Here is a 7,708-nt window from a genome sequence, read left to right on the forward strand (position 1 = left end):
TTAATTGGACACATCTGTTGGAGAAACCCATAAGAGATTAGCTTGGTCTCCCCAATGCTGTAACTTTGTAATTAGGCTCCTGCCCTGTTCTGGACAATGCACACTGCTGCACTGAGATGAGATGTGTGCTCATATTATACTAGGTGATGAAATTCATTATTCATCTGCAGCAATCGGCCAGCTTCGTTATTAGAAATTAAAGCATCATAAGTTTTGAGAAGCACGCAACTCTTGCTCACAAAATAAAGTTTACAGCTTCAGCAGCACACAGCTTACTTTTAGTAACTCACAAATATGGATGCACTAAATCAAATATCCTTCAGAATTATTGTTAAATGTAGTTACCCCAATGACAAATGGACCAGTGAAGATGAAGTGTCTGACAAAATTATGGCAAGGGAAAGAGAAATAAAACTTCTTAATTAACCTTAATCTGGTCTGATTGTTACTGTGTAGCTCCCATCAGAGAAGTCCTGTTCTGAAATATCGTGTTACATCCACATTGTGGACATCATCTAAATATTCAACCCTGAAAATATAGAAGTAAATTGAAAATCTTTTAGATAACACCAAGCTACCCTTTCTGTAGTCCAACACAACAAACACTGACAACAGTGGTGTTTTGTGGCACTCTGCTCTCCAACTCTCACTCAAATTTACACCACCTGGCAACACATCACATGACATAACTAGAAAGGCAGTGTGTGAAGTTTTGTTAGCTGTTAGCATCTGTGATCCACTCAGCTGTGTGTGTGCACCGGCAGTTCCGTTAGCTGACAGCAAAACACATCGTCCAAAACAATAAAGTCAGCAAACCGTTAGCCCCCACTGTGGCCATGTTCAAAATCGAATACTAACATATCATTCATACTAAAAATTACGTAAAATTGAGTATGTAGTGAGTTCACACTGTACACTGCATTCTATATTATGACCCTTGAACTTACTGCACATACTCAACTGCCCCACAATTCATTACTTGCCTCTGCATCAGGGCGACAGGCTAAACGCTTTTAATATGTCACTTTATTAGGTTTTAATATGTTTTTCAGACAAGAGAGTAACTGTTTAGATTCCCAATATGTGGTCAGTTTTACCAATTGAGGCCTGTTTGGAAATTTGCTGCAGTGTTTTCAGAGATGATCATTATTGTAAACAATTATACCTGCTGAACATCAGTTATCAGCGTTATCAGAGCGAGCTTCTTAACCGTAGCGTAGCCTCAGAGGTGCTGGCATGATTGTACACCGTACTATGTAATTTAACTCATCATTCCAGACGTCATTTTAACTATCACAAAAATGATACGCTGTGCTCTGTAATAGACATGGACATTCTGTAGGACTAAACAACCAATTTGCCATAACCTCTCCCATTTTTCACACTTCAATGAAATTTCACACTGAGCAGACTAAAAAACATTTTAAAAAAGTATAAGGAAAAAAACTCAGTCCACATAAAAATACAAGAATATGGCCCTCGGAGGAAAATCAAATTACAGGAGGACCAGGTAGTTCAAAATAAAACAGCAGGAAAGTGTGGCTGTAATTAGTGCGAGGTGAAAAAGACCAATGTATTCAGGGCAGGTGTTGTAAAATTCTCCACACCCTCTGTGGAGAAATGAATTCAGCAGAAATGGGGCTTCAGTCTTGTTACACCAATCTTTGGTGTCAAGGTGTCAAATTTGTTTTTGAAAATGCAACACTGAAATATTCTATTGAAGCTTTAGAAACCTATTCCGTCTTTCACGGTATGCAACAGTCATACGTTTCCCTGTTTGACCTTATTTTCTGTCACTCATATTACAATTCAGCACAGACAAAAAGGATGAGGAAGTTTATTAATGTTAATAAGCACATAAATACTGTCCTTGATTTTGCAGGGTATTGATGACAGTTACTTTGAAAATAAAGATGTGGCTGAAGTGATGAAGAGGACTATATGTTTTTGTGATCAGTCAAATAATTTAGTAGCAGAATTGGAGCATGAGCATAACAATACCAGCCAAAAGGACATGACCTTGACAGCTTAAAGAGGACTCTTCCCAATAGCAGTCAGCCATTGCTATATAGTAACCACAGTATCAAGGTAGGTTGTGATAAAGTCACAAAAAGTAGTCTATCGGTTTAGAGTACATGAACATGAATTGTCGTATTTTTCCCCTTTTCGCCAATGGAACGTGAAATAGGATCCTTATTTCTGATGGACCCAAATGAAACATATTTATTTGACAATGCAACGGTAAGAGCTAGTAAAGCAGTATTTAATATCAAGACCACCCATGGTGAGTGGGATGTGTCCAACAAACACAGGACAAAGCCTTTTCTCACTGTGCATGCAACTTATCTGGATGTAGATGACAAAGAACACTAAATAATGATGATGATACCATTAAAAATCATAATTTTAATTATTTCATTATTATTGGAGGGAAAAGGCACACAGGAGGGAGAATAAACCCCTCAGCTAGAGAAATACTAAAAATACTTTAAATGCCAAACAATCTTATCTCACTAGCCAAAATGAAAATATATTTTCTAACAGGGTTGTATTTGTTGCTTAAGAAATTATGCCAGCTGGCACTATAGTTATTAGCATGTCTGATGTAATAATAGGGTCTCTCCCTCATTCATAGGCTGCCAGCAAATACCAGATGTCTGCTTTAATTACAAACAAGTAATGTAAACAAGTAATGCTTAATATAACCGTTTGTATGCTGAGCAATGTGGGTGAAACAGAGATATTAATAAACTACACGGTTTAGCCCACTACACTTAGCTGGACTATTTATAGGTCACCTTTGCTAGTTATGCTTAAATTAGTTCAATTATATGAATCCGTGTTTATACACTTCTACTTATATGCCAACCTAAAAGACAAATGGATGATTGGCTATCAAAAAACAAACATAAAAGATAGGATATGATAGTTCAACATGAAGCAGAATTCTTCTAGAACATTTTTAAGTCATCTTTTCAGTTGAAGGGAAACCTTTTATGAGTTTCTTTTCAGGATTCATGAATCTCAAGCTGTGTGCAGTCTCCTTTGAGACTGTTGGGAGCTTAAAAATGAAACAAAATCTAAGTCAAAATAAATGCTTCACAACAATCTACTGTGCAGAGCTGTTTAAATGTCCTTGTTTGTAGCAAATATGTGTTTTCAAGGGGATGCCAGAATCCACCTGAGGCCAGTTCCACACCTTATGGTTCCCCACAACCTGCCAGTAATGGCATGTCATGGGGATGACAAGGCCCCATACAGTCACCTTGTTTCACATGCTGGCTGCAGTCAGGAGATATGTGGGGGGAGCAGTCTGTCAATGTTACTGTGTCAAAATGAGTTACATGGCTGTTGGTGTTTTTGAATGGAATTGTATTACTCTGAAAGTGGTTATTTTATGCAGCGCAAACTGTTCATTAATATTTGGGGAATACAATTTCTGCAATCAGTTTTCATTATATTTAAATAATGACTAAACTGTCCTGGCCGTAATGAAGAATGCTTACAAAATAGAACATTAGTTCATATATAATTACGATTGCTTATTTTCTCAAAAATATCAATGTTATGGTTTCTCCTCGAGTTTTGTAGGTAAACTAATATCATTATTTAAGGGACTACTTTGTAGGTGTTCTGCACACTTCCTATGGTATTGTACCATATCCTTTACGATCTTATCTTATAGGTCTTTTTACATTTTTGAACTCTTAGGACTGCACTGCAAAAACGAAATGATATAATATAAAAAAATAGATAAGGGCGGCTATGGCTCAGGAGGTTGAGCGGATTGTCCACTAGTCGGAAAATCTGTGATTCTTTGGCTAACGTACTGAACCCCAAATGTCTCCCGCAGACTGTGCCATCGGTGTGTATGAGCATTAGTTTACATCCTGATAGGCAGGTGGCACCTTGTTTGGCAGCCTCTGCAATCAATGTATGATTGTTTGCGAACGGGTGAATGGTGTAGTGTAAAGCACTTTGATTGGTCAGAACACTAGAATGGAGTTTGATCAATGCAAGTCCATTTAGCATATAAGCTGACCTTAAGTGACTCAGAAAAGGTCTGTACAGACAGAGGCTGAAAAAAGAAAGGATCAACTTCGGAATAAAAGATGACGTCTACTACTGTGAAATCACATTGCATTATTTTGCATGTTCTAGAAGTATTTTACTCACTTTGATTTGCAAAACATAAAGCAATATTGTAATTTACTTTATAATTGATATGTTAGTAGTTTCAGAAACATTTCACGGCACACTTAATCATTTTGTTACTAAATATTTTAAATTTGATCCTATCGTCATTAACTGTTGGAAATGATCATGAGTTAGTTGGCTATATATATATATATATATATATATATATATATACATACATACATACATACATACATACATACATACATACATACATACATACATACACACACACACACACACACACACACACACACACACACACACACACACACACACACACACACACACACACACACACACACACACACACACACACATATACATACGTCCCTTTTGTGACACAAAACTTACAGCCAGTAAGTTATTGAAACTCATGTAATTGGTTAACTAGACACGCTTGAGGGAAGATACCAGGATAAATATTTCCAATTTCTCCAAAACCTGATAAAGTCCTTTATTGCACTGAGTGGAATTTGAAAAAACCCATTGAGTCTTTAGAATTGATAAGAAGTTATTGTTATGTCATATTACAGTGCAAAATATGGAGCACGGTGAGATATCAAGACTTTATGTGAATGTTTTTACAGCTTGGTTTGTCTTTAAAGTCCAGAGTAGAGATGCCATTTGATTGAAGTTTTAGATCAAAACACTTCAGTGACAACGGCAATCTAAAGTTTTGAAAGCACAGGTTTATCTCATGGTTTCACATACACAAGTGTAAGCCTGCGTCCATGGCCCTATCTGTCTGCAATCTTATGAAATGCATTAAACGCTTTGTGAGACAATGATTTGTCAGGGGTGAAAATGTTCCCTGAGCCCATAAGAAAGGGAAATAAGCAAAGGGGCAAAGTGCAGTTTACCTGTCTGCATCTATAGCAGAAAATGTTAGGGAACTTTGATTAATAATGTCTTCAGAAAGCAGCTCACGCATCTCATAAATCTCATCTGATACGGCTACATGAAGACTTCACTTTCACACAATGCTGTGACGATCCCCCTTCATGGGCTTCACACTTATTAGAGGTGAATAATTATGTCGGACTTTGTTTTTTTGTTGCAGACGTATCTTCAAACGGGACGAGCTAGATGACAGCTGGAGGTTATGAATATTTAATGTCACATTTGAAGCATTTATTTCAATTTCGGAGGGAGCACTGAGCTCTTAACCGGAATCACTTTAAATAAAAGAAGGCTTGTTATCTGTAAGTGCATTTAGGCTTTCTGCTCAATATGGGGCTGTTATCAACAGCGTGGTTCATTAGTAGATTTGCGATTGTTCTGTAAGAGAGCCGGGCCCTTTGAATTTCTGCTGTGAGACTACAGAGTGAATTCTTGCCCTCTGCTTTCTGTCTTCATTCCTCCAAATTCTACTGTTCTCAACATTAATTTCACTGGACAGCTGCTAAATACTGGTTAAATGCTTTGAGGATTCTATTTGCACCTTCTGAAATGGTTTCTAAGCACATCACCTCAAACCCATTAAATCCAGCTTTTGAAACTCTTGACAGTTCTGCGAGTCATCCTTGGAGCCACATGTAACATTCCCATGTGATTACGACGCTCCTTGATCAATCTGAGTGAATCACTTCATGATTGACCGCCAAAGTCTCCAGAGTCTAGGGCCTGAAATTGTCCTTTATAGATTTGGTATTATATCTCTAGCACTGCTCCTCTGCCATTAGCCAGACATTCACATTTTCAATTTCACCTCTCTGGCTTGAGCTCGCCTCCAGACGAGGGTGACACTGTTGCAGTGTTGAATTGTCTCCCCATTCATACATCTGGGGAGCACATCTCAACACTGTGACAGCTACGCTTAGATTACCAGGTCTTAGAAGGACAGGATATGGAAGGCAAACACCCAACTTGGCTTTGTATTAGCGTTAAGAAGTAATCTGAGCCTGGGAGAAAGCAAATCCCCAATTTTCTCTAAATGACATGGGCTCGATGGGTGACTGCAGGTTCAATCTGGCCCTATCCATCACAGGCAGTTATAGGCCAGGTAGGTGAGTCATGCTGCTTAGAGCATCATGGAGGACAGCGTTTCAGCATTTCATCCACAACAGACAGCCTACGCCAATGTGACCTGCTTGCTGAACACTTTTAAAGGGAGGGGGGGGTCAATTTAGCAGAGCATGCCGAGCCACGCACATCTGCATAAGTTGCTGTCAGACGGGAGATAGTGTTGAGGATTGTTAGGTTATCATAAAGGGAGCAGCATTTGTGTTTGTGTCGGCCTTGTGGAATACCAAGTGTTTGTATTTGCAACACAACATTTATCCTGGAGTATTCTTTCCTCCTTTTCTTGCGGCCCTCGTATGGTAATTCATCATCCAGGTCTTGATACATACTGTGAGAATGCCCGGTGAATGTATTCGCCACCAGCTCACACGCTGCTGCAGACTCCCATGGGATACTTTGTACGTGAAAACTATAGGGAAGAGAGACCTCAATTCAAACACGCTAGCAGAATTAGTTTTCTTGCTTTTTTTGCCCTCACAGAGAACATAAAAAGCCTCATGGGCAGAGAGGAAATGGAGGTTCAGACTGTGTGCGACCACTCTGTGGTTACTTTACTGTGTTTAAGCCTCAAAAGCAGGTCATTTTACTTTGGTCAGAGGGAATGGAAACAGCCTAGGTGGGCAACACGGTGGTGGTTTAATAATGGAAACCAAGGTCTCGGCGGACAAGTCCATTACCCTCAGTGTTTCTTTACCTAATGCAATGTCTTATTTGTAATTGAAAGTCAGAGGTGTGGTATTGGGCACCGATCACACAGCACATATTTGGAGTGGTGTATGCCACCTGACACCACGCAACCGAGCCAAAAATAAATCTAAATGACTCAGAAATTATTTAAAGCGGTGCTGCCCAAGCCTTTTTGTCTAACCCCCATATCCCAACCCACATCTCTATCAGATGGGCTCAAGTACCGCTTCATCAGTGCAGTATGTCTTTTTCTCCATACAAGTGATTGGTCTATTTTCAGATGGTTTGATGCAGGATCTGGACCATTGACCCATATAATTGCTTAGCTAAAGATTTATTTATACTGTTTATGCATTACTTTTGGCTATTTACATTGTTTAATCGATTTAAACTAGCTGTGTCTATTTTTCCATTACTTTAAGCTTACTGTTTGGTTTATCTATTACTTTTAGATACTTATTTCAAATGAGCATTCATTACTTTGAGCTGATTATTTAAATTGTGTATCAATTACTCTTATTTAACTGTTTATTTTCTCCCCACTACTTTTAGCTGTTTTGGTTTATCCATTACTTTTATCTAACACTTTTTAATATTTATACATTACATTAAGCTATTTCAATAATTTCAATTTTTGACGAGCTACACTATAAACTTTACACAAACCTCCTGAAATTGTATTACTGCCACTGGTTGGGGAATCGCTGATTTAAAAACACCATTATGGGCAGCAGTGTTATACTGTGTTGCCATGCATATTAAAATGCAAAACCTTTTATCATTTATGGGACTAGCTTGT

Source organism: Anoplopoma fimbria, chromosome 6, assembly GCF_027596085.1.
Source record: "Anoplopoma fimbria isolate UVic2021 breed Golden Eagle Sablefish chromosome 6, Afim_UVic_2022, whole genome shotgun sequence".
Lineage (NCBI taxonomy): Eukaryota > Metazoa > Chordata > Actinopteri > Perciformes > Anoplopomatidae > Anoplopoma > Anoplopoma fimbria.